Source organism: Poecile atricapillus, chromosome 1 (assembly GCF_030490865.1).
Source record: "Poecile atricapillus isolate bPoeAtr1 chromosome 1, bPoeAtr1.hap1, whole genome shotgun sequence".
NCBI lineage: Eukaryota > Metazoa > Chordata > Aves > Passeriformes > Paridae > Poecile > Poecile atricapillus.
In genome coordinates, this window is record NC_081249.1 from 16,237,212 (window position 1) to 16,250,070 (window position 12,859).

The following is a 12,859-nucleotide window of genomic DNA, read 5'->3' on the forward strand; positions in this document are numbered from 1 at the left end:
CTAAACCATGTTCTCTGACAGTGCAGTGACAGAGGTGTCTCCAGCACATCCAAAGTGCTGTGGATGATGATCAAACACATCTGATGTGTTTGGATGTTTCTGGCCCTGTTATTGCCATGTGTCCCACCCCCACTGCTGGGAACACCCTCTTTTCCACAAGACCAGTGCATGTGTAGTTGTGCTGTGATGCCATGAGAAAATCCATTTAAATCCCTTGAGTGAATAGCACGGGAGCTCACTGCAAAGGTAGCAGTTGCTCATTGCATTAACAGGGCTTGATAACAGAAAAGAAAGATAATGAAATATATTCTGATGGATTTCTATGTCTCTATCTCTGAGAGCAGCAACAAAATTTTTCCATGTTGTGAGGCTTTTATTCCTTGGGCTGTGACATTCCAGATGATGCCATTTGTAATAGGGAAGAAGGGCCCTAACTTTTCTGATGGGCCTGAAGGGAAAGCTGTGTTTTAGGCAGCATTAAGGCAGGCATCCCAGCTTGAGGAACACATGGTAAGGCTCTCAAGCTCATGACACTGTATTTAACACCCTGCATTCTTTCCCAGCTTTTCCCTTCACTTTAACAGGAGATATTTTCTGTCCAAATTTCATTGCTGAAGAGAGGCATAACAGATGAGAAAATGCTGTAGTGGTCTTGAGCTGAAATAAAGCACAAATGGCTTAGAAACCAATTAAAAAATGGCAAAGAGGGACCTCCCTCTTCTGTTTCAAATCAGCGCACACCAGCAGTGCCATGAAAAAACAGCAATCTGAGGGTCAGCAGGAGAGAAAGAGAAAACCCTTCCTACCCACAGATCTGGGGGTGATAAGGAATCAGCTTATTAGTATTCCTCCATGGACACACGTTATTGAGCAGATAGGCACTGCAGGGCTGGGGGATGGTATGATCATGAGCTCTGGGAGAGCCTGCCATGAGCATGCAAGTGGGAGCAAGGATGGAGCTTGCATCAGCTCCTGGCTCAAAAGCTGTTTTGAGGGGATGAAGAATCTGCCTGAGGCAGGCACAAGCTGCACAGCTACCAGGAGAAGCAAACAGAGAGCAAAACTTGCTGGAAGGCAGAATTTTGAAGAGTCAGGTTGCAATTTGAGCAGAGCCTTCTGCTCAACCGTGCAAACCCACCTTCACTTCAGCCCTGGATGACAACATTTATAAGCATGGCATGGGAAGGGGAAGGTCACTGAAAAGTCTGTGCTGCATCGTAGTATTGGTACTGGAGGTGCCATGGTGGCAGTGGGCTTCCCCCTGTGAGACTTCCATATGTCCCTGTTGGCACTTGGACATTCTCTCCCTGTGTGTCTGTGGTCACATCCCTCCCCTGCTGACTTGCCATGACACCATGGGCAAGCTCCATGTATTCCCTGGGCCCTGAAGATCTTCTCAGCTGAGGTTAGCATGCCCACTGTCATCCACCAGCAGATATTGTGGCTCAGTTATGGGTTGGGTGTTGGGTTATCACAACAAAAATCTTCAGGCTGAGAGCCTTATGTGCTGCCATTGGACTTTCGCTCTCAAAGGCAAGGAATCTAAATCCCAGAAGAGAAGCTGCCTTCTGCAGGACTGCTTTTATGGTTGGCAATAGCAGTCAATGGGCCTGTAAGGTCTTGGCTTAGCATGAAGTGCAGAGACCAACAGAGCTCTCCAACCCAGTAGTTGCAGTATTTTTTACCACAAAAGGTCAGGGAGGCATTAAAATTGACAAATATTTTTCTTCTTCAAAGCATGCACTTAACACCAGCACAACACATACCCCTACCCGCTCCTCCAGACACTTTAGAAGGAATACACAAAGGGAATATGCACACATACTCTTCATTCTCCTGTTTAACTGCAAGTGATTTCAGGATTCACACAGACACAAGAAATTCTTGTAGGGACTTCCCTATGTGACCACACCACTAATTTTTACTTGTTTGGGTTTCATAAGGTCCAAGAAAAGCATAAAAAGCAAAGCCATGTGTAAAATACTCAGATAAAACCTACATTTTTTGCTCTCAAAGGGAGGTGGGAAGAAGGCAGTGGTCCCTGTAAATGTCTTTCCTCCCATGCTTGTAGATGCCTTGATGCTAAGAACTCACTGGCTCATGAAACACCTGTTCTGACTCCATATGGTTTCTCTTCACCATCTGTATCGTTCCCTCCCAGATGATGCCCAGAAGCACTGAACCTGCCTTTGCCAGCATGGTCTGCTGTTCTGCTCTTCGGCAAAGCAGACTCAGATCTGGAAGGATCATTTTTAACCAGCTGTTACTCTGTCCTTAAGACTGGGCACAGGGCATTCCTGTCAGCCCATTACTGTCCATCTTTCCCTGGCGCAGCTGTCTGCCCCCAGGTCCTTGTTTTTGCCCTTGTTTGATTGCTTCAAACCCACTTCCCATGAGGGCAATAAATGCTTCCCTTTGCACTTACATTAATGTTAGCATGACATTGTTAAAATTGCATGTTCCACATCCAAGATGCCTTTCAAGAAGTATGGCCAAATGGCCTACTGAAGTCTGACCAGCCCTGCTCACTACTTGCCCTGATGACTTGAGAAGCTTTAATTCTGGCTGGTGTGACCTAGCACCTGTGGCCCCATCATTCCTCCCAGCTGGATCGAACCCATAGGAGCTGCTCTGGTACCATCAGACTGTGCTACCCAGACTCCAAAAACCATCTGGAGATGGATCTCCATCACCCCCATTTTTTCCATCCACTAATATCACTAGCTAGATTTCATGAAGAGCATGAGCCTGGCGTTTTTGTGCCTGTCACCCAGCAGGGCTATTCCAAGGTGGGAGGAGTGAGTAACTGAGTGAGCTGGAAGTAAGGGGACAGTCATACAGGTGGTGGGCAGGCCCAGCAGGGATGCCCAGGCAGGCAGAGGCTGCTCCACACTGCTATGCCTCATCCACATTTTGTGTGTCTCTCCTTTGAGTGACTTCCACATTCCAGTCAAGCTAGGTTGCTGTTGGCCCATACACTTTGCTCTGTTTAATTTTTTTCCGCTTGCCAGCACACACGGCTCAGGCAAAATACTTGAACATCTTGTTTTTAAGTATTTACTTCCTCTTAAGCAGCCAGCCTGGCACCCAGTCAGATTCCCAAAATAATCCAGTTAGGATTTAAGTAAATTGCCTTCAGGTGTTGCCCAGCTGCTTCATTGTGAAGAAGTCGAATTCTACACTGGGCCCTTAAAACTGAGGAGACACAGTGCAAGACTGACTTTTTTGCCAGCCTCATACTCTGCCCCTGCTCTGGATGTAGGACAGGGCTGCCTAATTCTCCTCTTCCAACTGCCTGCTGCCTTTTTCCCATTTATACTTTGAGATTATCTCTAGCTATACTGTCTCTAAGATATTTTGCCATCTTTCCCCACCACAGACAATGGAAGAGGAAAATGAAGCAATTCACAGTGATTCCCTCCAGAGGTCACCTAAGCAGAGGAAAGGGGCACAGGCACAGGGGCCTGCAAGAGAAACCTGGGAAGTCCTGTCTCCATCCAAACCAAGGGGCCTGAGAAGAACAGGGGTTTCATTCCCTGAGCAAAGGTCAGATAACCAGACTTGATGCAGCTGACCCTGGACAGTTTGGCCCCAGGTCTGTGCTGGCTGTAACAGCTCTGGGAGTACAGCTGCAATGGTGCTGTGGACTGGCACAGTCTTTAACCTGCCTGGCCTTTGGCAGGGCAGTGTCCTGACACTGGCTCAGGCTTCTGCAGCTCTAGCAGCCAGACCCCTTCTTGGGCTTCAGCTCACTTAGCCAAGGCCCATTCCACCAGGACTGGCAGTGCAAATCAAACTCAGGTTAAAGGAGAGCTGTAAGATACTGCAAACCTGCATTCAGCTCCAGCTGAGCTGTAAATCTGCTCCTGCTGATGCTCATGGTAGGAAGCTGGGCCACGAGAATAGTTCTGAGAGGTCAATCTCCAAAGCCAGGGTTTAAAAAGAACTTTTCTATGTGAAATTTTACACACGCCTGCATGCTATTGAAATAATGTTAACCAGCTGTTTCTACATGCAAATAAATAATGGATATATGTTTTCTGTGTCTGCGCATATACACACCTGCAGTCACACACAGAAGATTGGGTGAGGGGCATTAGATTAAGCTGACTGCAGTAAATACAAGAAACAGATTCAATAATGACCCCAAATATGGATCCAAATGTTCCTTCTTCTGCCACTAACAGATCTAATGGATTTCGTATTTGTAACCAGGCAGTAATTTGTATAGTTTCTTTTTGTTTGCTGCTTTAGAAAAAATAAGAGCTACTAGAACATAACCCATACCATATTTGCAGATGTAATTGCTGTGATATGCCCCCCGCCCCCAAAGCAATTGCCAGTAGTGAATTACTAATAGTTTGGAGCAGTTGCACTGTAATTTATGATGGCAAACACTGGGGCAGAAATCCTCAGTCACTATGCACACAAATACAATGATATATATGCATATTAATCTATTTTAAGAGCAACATATTCTAGATCCTCTGTCAAGTGCACAGTGCTGTCAGAAGGGAAGCATAATTTGCTTTTATTTGGGTGGGGGAAAACTGAGGCAACAGATCAGCATCTGAGCTGGGAGCAGATCTGCCATGTCATTGTTGCATGTAGCTACTGTGGGGTGTGCTCCCTCTTCGGGAGGCACATCCTTGCCCTCCCTGGTAGTGCTGCGCTTCATCTCTGTCCACCCACTCTCTCCCATGGCATTTTGCTATCCCTGATATTCATATTCCTTGTTTTCTTTTCTCCTTGGTCCCACCCCAGTTTCAGTCACTGCAACATGTCTCACTTGAGGGAGAAATTTGATTGAATCCCTCTCATTTTTGAGTTTGCAAGGCACAGCAGGAAAGCTAATGACACAGCTGCCTGTGCCACAGTAGCTCTGGCCACTTCAATAAAAAATAAAAAGAGGAAAAAAAATTAAGAGCTGTATGTTCTTCAGCTCTCAAACTGGCACCTTTCAGGAGTGTTAAATCATCTTAATAAGTAAATAAAATGCAGGCTACTTACCAGAGAAATCAGAACGGCTCCTTTGCAGCTGTTCCCATCTCTTGAGAAAAAATATATAATTAGGAAGGTTTGAGGGGTTTTTTCATTAAAAAATCCACTTAATTTGGAACCACTCTGGTCTGCTGAGTAAGCGTGTGTCTAGGTGAATTTCAAAGTACATTTTCTGTACTGGATAGAAAAAAAATTCAGAAGGAGCCTCCCTGGTTTATTGGATGGGTGTGCATTGGGTCAGGTTTAAAAACATTTTAGTGAAGCTGATGGACCATGACCTTTTAGTATCAGTTAAATACAGATTTGTTTTTAAGAGGTATGCTATGGAAAGGGACTGGCAGCCAAGTTAGAGAAGTCTGCCACAGTATTTTCACAGGATCATTCCAAGGTATTCTGTTGTTCATGCCAAACAATAAAACCTTAGGCTTTGTGTGCGTTTCTGGACCCCTCTGTTCTCTCAGCACATGCAAATCATCTCCAAAAGGTGCTATTTCACAGAGAAAACTATGTTTAAAAACTTTTCTGCATTAGGATATTGAAGGGAAGAAAAAAAAAAAGGATGGGTTTACATGTGTTGTACATATAAGATGAGAGAACAGGCATGTACTCAATTATTGTTTTAATTATTTTTCACTTGTAGTCCTCCATATGTTTGCACTGCAGTCAGTGAGCAATAGAAGAGCTCTCCTGTGGTTAATTTTACACCTGTAAAGTCTCCTGGATACAAACCAAGATTGCATGGCCAAGTGCATTAAGTATCCTGCTTATCTGGCCAATGAATTCATAAGCTCCAGGGGGTTGGAGAAGATGGGGAGAATATGAGGAATTTATTATTTTCAGTCTTTAGCAGATTTTCATTACTTTACCCTTTCTGTGTCCAACACCTGAGGAAATAAATCCCTGCAGCTTCAGGTTTTCAGTGCAAACATGGGAAGAAATCCCCACAGTGCCTGATCTCCCTGCACAGCCTGGCTGAGGGACCACAGGGACACACATCTGATTTTTGTTCAGCCCTGCCCCGTCTCTTCCACCTGACAATGACCTGACAATCATCACTACAAAAGCCGTGGAGATGCTTGCATTTTTTCCCTACCGTGCCACTGTCTGGACACTCCTGGGTTTCCAGGCAGAGCCTTGCAAAAGGCTTTAAAGTGACCTTGTGCCAGGCACAGAGCCTGAGCTTTGCTGCCCCTCCGCAGCAAAGGCTGGCTCCTGCTTGTCACCCGCGAGAACCGGCTGTTCCATGTGGCCCTCACCTTCTACCACAGGCTCACACCTCTGCTGCAGTCACCGTCATTGAAATTAATAGAAATAATTAGTGCTTCACAACCACGCAGAATTAATAAGGCTGGGAGTGTGACACTAATATATCAATAGCAGAGTTTACATACATCTTTGGGAGCCGCGACCTATATTCGGATATAAAGGGTCTTCAATGCTCCTTTGCAAATAAATGTAAATGTTAATTAAAGCACTTTTCTTCAAAAGGCCTCTTTTTTTTGAAATGACATACAAGTCAAATATTTGTTTTATGACACACACAGATAGGAGGGCTCACAGTCTCACAGGAAACGTATGAATGTAGGAAGAAGATTAATTCCCTTCTATGGCACATCAGAATAAAGACTGTGGTGATGAGCTGAAGTGAGAAGGGTACATATTACACATTTGAAATGTTTTTAACTGCAGAAAAGATTTGGATCAGTTTTTCTTTTTAGTGAAAGGGATGGCTAGCATACAAAAATGAAATGTAGTCTAACATTTGCATTGTTTCCAAAAGAGAGGCCTGGACGTATTTTATTTTCACTTTCATATTTTTTTTTCTCCTTAAGAAAGCCCTCTTACATAGTTTATTTGAGGCTATATCTTTCAACACAGTCCTTTGCAGTATATTTTCAGTTACATTCACAACGCACTTCAGAAGAAATCACATACAAAAAGCAATGCCTTTTGCAGACATAAAAAACATTTCTCTTTTTTCACTGTGCATTTTCTTTTTTTGTGCATTTTTTCCAGTTAGAAAGCCTACTAAAACTCTACTAAAATATATGGTCTCAGTGTAATATCCCAAGACATTCCAGTCACCAACAAATGTTCCTGCTTTTATTAAAAATAACAAACACAAACACAAAAAAAAACAGAGTCTCCAGGGAGTCAGACTCTGCTATTGTTTATCCATTTCTGATGCAAGTCAGAAGATAACAGACAATACAGATTACTGAGTCACCACTCGCTAAACTGTATTTTCTTAAACAACAGCTCTCCCAGCTGATGCTTCCAAGTTAGCAGAAAGAATATAAGAATGAAAAAGTGATCAGTTCAAAAAACCATGTGCTTTTATGTAGCCAGGTATGCTGGAACTGGGAAAGAAGGGCATCAGATGGACATTTCAGCGGGGAACTGCTCCAGTTGGGGTGATTTGGGTGGGCTCATTCCGTGACAAAGTGGGGACAGAAGGGTCCCTATAGGGTGTAGGCAGAAAAGGGGGAGTCAACGTGAGGAGGCACTAAATAAAGGAACTATCTGCATTCTAGCGTATAGGATACTTAATCCTAACATAAGGATAAGCAGGGCTTCAGCAGTTAACAGACACATTGGGCTGGGAAATTGATTCAGGACAAGGGGTTCAGCAGCAAGTCTGCTTCTTTCAGCACTTTTTCTTTAAATATCCTAGAATTCATCAAACAGAAGATAGATTACACTTTATAATATAAGCCTCCTGAGGGGATGCTGCTAAAAGGCTGTCAGCAGAAAGAAAAAAAAAAAGTGTTCAAAGTGTGCATTTAGGGTTAGGGACTCCACATTTCAACTCATCTGCAGCTGGAGATGAGATGCATTTGCATTTGTTCCCTTGGCTGAAGGCATAATATTCATTACAAAAGCTGTTTCAAAGTGGTTCTAGCCTAATATTTTTTATTCACAGATAAGCCATATGAAATTTAAAATTATATACTGAAAATACATATACATTCAAAAATTTTATATAGTTACATTTCAAACAACGTCCAGTAGGATTTCAGAGAGAATACTTTCAGTTTCAATTGTGTTTGTGTCAGACCTTCAAATAATGACCAGAATATAGTAAATTAACTGTAGTGCTGTTGGGGGTTAGGTGTCCTTCTTTTAGTTCTGGCTTACCTGTGAAATTTTTACCCATCAGTTGCGAAGAAAACCTGACTGCGGGTCCTTAGTAGATACTTGAAGAACACAAAGAGTTCCGCCGGGGCCCAGCTGGGGAAGGGGGCAGGAGAAAAGGAGGGTGAGGACAGTTTGTCGGCTTCTTCAGCTTCGGAGAAGGACACTTCGGGCGCGGAGCTGCTGCAGTGGGGAGAAGGGAATTTCGCCATCACCCAGACGGAGCTGCTGCTGCTTCTTCTCCTTCTTCCCTCTTTGTTGGTGGCCTCGCCCCACCCTGTCCTGCTGGGACGTGTGGCAGTGCCAGGCACCGCCGCGGAGCTGCTGATCCACCTCATCCACCAGCCCGGGATCTCAGCTCATCCCTGCTGATCCACCTCATCCACCAGCCCAGGATCTCAGCTCATCCCTGCTGATCCACCTCATCCACCAGCCCAGGATCTCAGCTCATCCCTGCTGATCCACCTCAGCCACCAGCCCAGGATCTCAGCTCATCCCTGCTGTCCCAGCCGACTGTTCCTCAGAGCCCTGCAGGAGCACCGGGACTGACTGCCCGAGGGGTTTGTGAAAACAAAGCCTCTCCTCCATCCCATCTCAGCCGAGAAAGCTGTCCCGGGGCCCCTGGTTCTGTTTTCTTGTTAATGCTGTAGTTATTGTTGTTTGTTTGCCTGGTTATACTAGTAAAGAACTGTTATTCCTATCCCCAGATCTCTGCCTGAAAGCCCCTTGATTTCAAAATTATAATAATTCGGAGCGAGGGGGTCTACATTTTCATTCCAGGGGAGGCTCCTGCCCTCCCTAGCAGACACCTGTCTTCCAAAACCGAGACAAGTGCTCAGAAACCCCTTCACACAAAGCATTGTGTATAGAAACAGAAATAAAATGACCACTGGCCCAGAAAGCTTACATGTCATGGTTTCAGCATCACTCCACTCTGCAAATCAGTGGCTTTTGTTAATGATCTCTGTCATTTTCCTGACATTTAATTGAACAGACTTTCTTTGGAGAAATGTAGACAGACAGTAGAAACCATGTTGTTAGGTGCCTCTGTCACAGGGATCTAAGAACATGGTCACAATAGCAACCAGCGAATCCCAGCTGCTTTGTAAAATCCAGAAATACAATCTTCAGTACTTTGTGGAGATGTTTCTACTTCCTGTCTTGGCGCTTTCCCTCACATTCCCTCAGCAGGGATTGGTGACAGCCTCAGGCATTGTCACTCCTCTTGGCCTTCCCTCCTGCTTCACTGAAGTCAGAAGAGGAGCATTTGTGCCGGCACTTCAGCCACTGCTGTTCAGAGTCCAGGGTCCTTGTGCAAGCTCCCAAATGACCAACTGGACTGTGTTACTCAGTTGGGATGAGGTCAGCAACCCCAAGGACGAGGGAACATCTAAATTTGCAAAGCTTTTCTGAGTGTCCACAACACCCATTTCCATTCATTCCTTGTGATCATTTGATGAGTTACTACAGTTTTTAAAAAATTATCTGCATTCTCTTTCAACTGTGTCTCCATGTTATTCTTTCCTACCTTGAGAAATCATAAATAGGATGGAACTTACACATCCAGATGCTTGCAGAACTGGGCCATAGACTCAAATGTAATAAATGCAAAGCAAAGCAAAAGTTTTACTAGATCTGCTTTCAGACTAAGCAAGACTAAGTTTTACTCACAGTTTCTGAGAAAAGACTTTCTAAGGACAAGTGCATATTTAAAATAAAATTCAGAAAAGCCACAAATATAGAAAAAAAATCAGTGCTTGGGATGTGGTAGGGTTTTTTTCCCTTTTATAAAGAATATGCCATCTCTGCTGTCTTGTCATAGTAAAGGTATATTTTACTGTTTTTACAATTGCAAGAGAAAAAAAGAAATTACATTCAAAACAAAGTTCTCCATGGAAAATCACCTCACTGGCTACACTGAGGAAAGCAGAGATTTTTACAAACGTTTTGTTTATCTCTGCTACAACGAATGCTGAAAGTGTAGCTCTGTAAAACTACATTCTTAAAAAAAAACCAAAACAGGGGTGGACAAAATATGCTCAACTAGCACCTCCATGAGACTACACAGCAGAAAAATATTCCTCACTTAAAATCCAAATACATTCAAGGATGGAAAAATGCTGTATGGAAAACTATCTTAATGGAATTTAAGTGTTCTGCAATATGTGGAAAACAAGCATATTTTAATAAATTGCTGCTTTCAGTGGCTGAATTTACTTCCAAGAAGGTCATAACCATAAAGTAGAAAACGAATTCTTCCTTCAGAGCAGTGGCAAAAGGGGAACAGAAAATAGGACACTGAAGTGTTATTTTTGACCTCTTAAATGAGCTGGCAGAAGGCTGTTGGGTTTTTTTGTTGTTGTTTTGTGGCATCTGTTTTGGTTTGGGTTTTTTTTAACGTTTCTTTTAAAAAACCCAAACCTGTTTTTTTCTCTCTTTTTAAATTTAGAGTTAATGAATTATCTGCAAAAACCTTTAAATAAAACCAATCATGTCAGCAATGCATTTCTATTAATTTCTTCTGTATTTCCATCCTTCTTTGACAATTGTGGAAAAATAGGTGCCTACCTACTTCATATCCAAGCAGCTGACTGCTCTGTTCACTCCTTTCCTATAGGCATTAAAACATGCACAGCAGTACACAAGTCAGGAATGTCAAATATGAATCTATACTCTGCCCCCACCCTAGTCAGTGTCAACTTAAACAGCTTTCCCTTTCCTTCTGAAATTTCCTGCCTGTGGAGCTGGTAAGGGAAAGGAATTATCTTGTGGATCAGAAAACTAAGCCAGTCCCTTTCAGAACATTTTTTGTCAAATTTGAGTGAAGACTGATGCTCTGGGCAACACAAACAAAAGCAGGATGCAATACAAAAACGTCTGTCAAAATTCAGTTTACTTAGATCCACTCCTTGCAGACTCTTAAACAGTAATTTGAAAATCTCCTTATGTGGGTTGGTTTGTTATTCTGCCATGGAACTTTTCCTGTCTCTAATAGGGCACCCAATGATATTTTTAAATGTGTTGTAGCCTACAATATTGTTATATCACCTTCTGAAACCTGACAGTACAGGCAGGAGGATATTCTTCTGGACTACCTGTGGTGGCTTCACAGAGTTTGGGAACTTCCCAGGCGTCTGGCTGCCTTCTGATGGCTCTGAAATTCTCTTCCTTGATGGTATGCTGCCTTTGGCTGGGGCAGAGTTAATTTGCTTCGCAGTAGCCAGTATGGGGCTGTGTTTTGGATTGGTGCTGGAAACAGGGCTGACAATGCAGATACATTTTCCCTATTGCCGGAAAGCATTTGCACAGTAGTCAAGACATTTTCTGCTCCTCACCCCAACCCAGCAGTGGGAGGGCTGGGGGTGCACAAGGAGCTGGGAGAGGACACAGCCAGGACAGCTGACCCCAGGAATAGCCCACACCACATGGCATCATGTTCAGCCTCAAGAGCTGGGGGAGAAGGAAGGAGAGGATGTTCAGAGATAAGAGCTTATGTCTTCCCAAGGCAACTTACATGGGATGGAGCTTTCCTGGATATGGCCGGACACCTGCCAGCCCATGGAGAAGCAGTGAATAAAGTCCTTGTTTGGCTTTATCTATTAAACTGTATTAACTGTATTATAAACTGCAAACTATTTATCTCAACCCATGAGTTTCCTCACTTTTACCCTTCAGACACCCCTCCCCCATAAGGGTGAGTGAACTGCATGGGGCTTAGTTGCCAGCTGGGGTTAAACCAAAGCAATGGGGGCTACAAAGCAGGCCTTTGGAAAGTTCAGAATACCAGATTAAATGCCAAAGAATTTGCTAAGGCTGTGAGAAAAGAGGACGCCGAACCTGGTGTTCCACCACTCCTACATTTTATTACTCATACAAAAATGTATGTGAGTAGTTGCCACATGTGTTAAAGATTTACAGATGATGTTAAAAGCAACTACAAAAAAATAACATCTCATTGAAAAAACAATCCCAACTCAAATAAGATCATCTTTAAATGGGAAGATTTAGCTTAAATGCATAAAGCAGAGGTAGAAGTGAAACCTCCTCCAGTCAGAGCACCAATCAAATTCTCAGAATGGCATAATTGTATCAGAATACTTAGTGCTCGTTTCAGTCAGGGAAGTTTTTGGTTTCTCAGAAAAACTTGGTTCACAGTAGGTGGTGCTATAGCCCTTCAATCCACCTGAGGGACAGCCCTGCTTCCAGTGCTGAAATGAATTTCATGGAGTAGTGTGACACACGATCCGTGTCACTACACCATTTGAAGTGGAAAGCTGCGGGGAAAATACTAAAGAAAAAAACCAACCAACCAACCAACAAACCCAAACCAACTATACTGAAATTGTAATTTAATCACTTACATAAGCTTGTAGCTCAGGTCACATTTAGAGTTCTCATGTCAGGCACAGGTATCATTATACCATACACCAAACAAAAGAAAATGGTAATTATGCAAGAGACCTACAAAATTATCATATTGCCATATCTATACAAAAATACAAATAACTGCGTAAATATTTAGCTCTTTCTGCAGCCTATTCTAAAATCCTATGAGTATCCGAATAAACACTTGAAGAAAATGGCAAGTATTGATACTGTTCTAAGGAATGAGTTCTGGCTATAAAAGCTGAACACAGCTCTAAGAAGGGCTGTTTACATCCATGCTGTGAAACCAGTGAAAGTTCTGATCAGAGCCTGCAGGGCACACCAAGATTCCCCAGGT